Here is a 712-nt window from a genome sequence, read left to right on the forward strand (position 1 = left end):
AATACGAGAAATTGACATTAGACCAGTGGAAATTTGTTGTTTGGTCTGGAGTCCAAATTGGCGATGTTTGGTTCAACCGCCGTGTCTTTGTGAGTCGCAGTGTGGGTGAACAAATGATCTCCGCCTGTGTATTTCCCACCATAAGGCATGGGGGAGTTGTAAGGGCGCTTTGATGGTGACACTGATTTATTTAGAATTCAAGGCACACTTAACCAGCATGTCTACCACAGCATTCTGCAGTGATACGTCATCCCATCTTGTTTGGGCTTAGTGGGACTATCATTTGCTTTTCAACACCTCCAGGCGGTGTAAGGGCTATTTTACCAAGAAGGAGAGTGATGGAGTGCTACATCAGATGACCTGGCCTCCACAATCCCCCGACCTCAACCAAATTGAGATTGTTTGGGGTGAGTCGGACCGCAGACTGAAGGAAAAGCAGCCAACAAGTGCTCTGCATATGTGGGAACGCCTTCAAGACTGTTGGGAAAAACATTCCAGGTGAAGCTGGTTGATAGAATGCCAAAAGCGTGCAAAGCTGTCATCAAGGCAAAGGGTGGCTATTGGAGAATCTCATATATAAAATATATTTTGATTTGTTTAACACTTTTTTGGTTATTACATGATTCCATATGTCTTATTTCATAGCTTTGATGTCTTTGCTATTATTCTACAATGTAGAAAATAGTAAAAATAAAGAAAAACCCTTGAATGA

Source organism: Oncorhynchus gorbuscha, linkage group LG11 (assembly GCF_021184085.1).
Source record: "Oncorhynchus gorbuscha isolate QuinsamMale2020 ecotype Even-year linkage group LG11, OgorEven_v1.0, whole genome shotgun sequence".
NCBI lineage: Eukaryota > Metazoa > Chordata > Actinopteri > Salmoniformes > Salmonidae > Oncorhynchus > Oncorhynchus gorbuscha.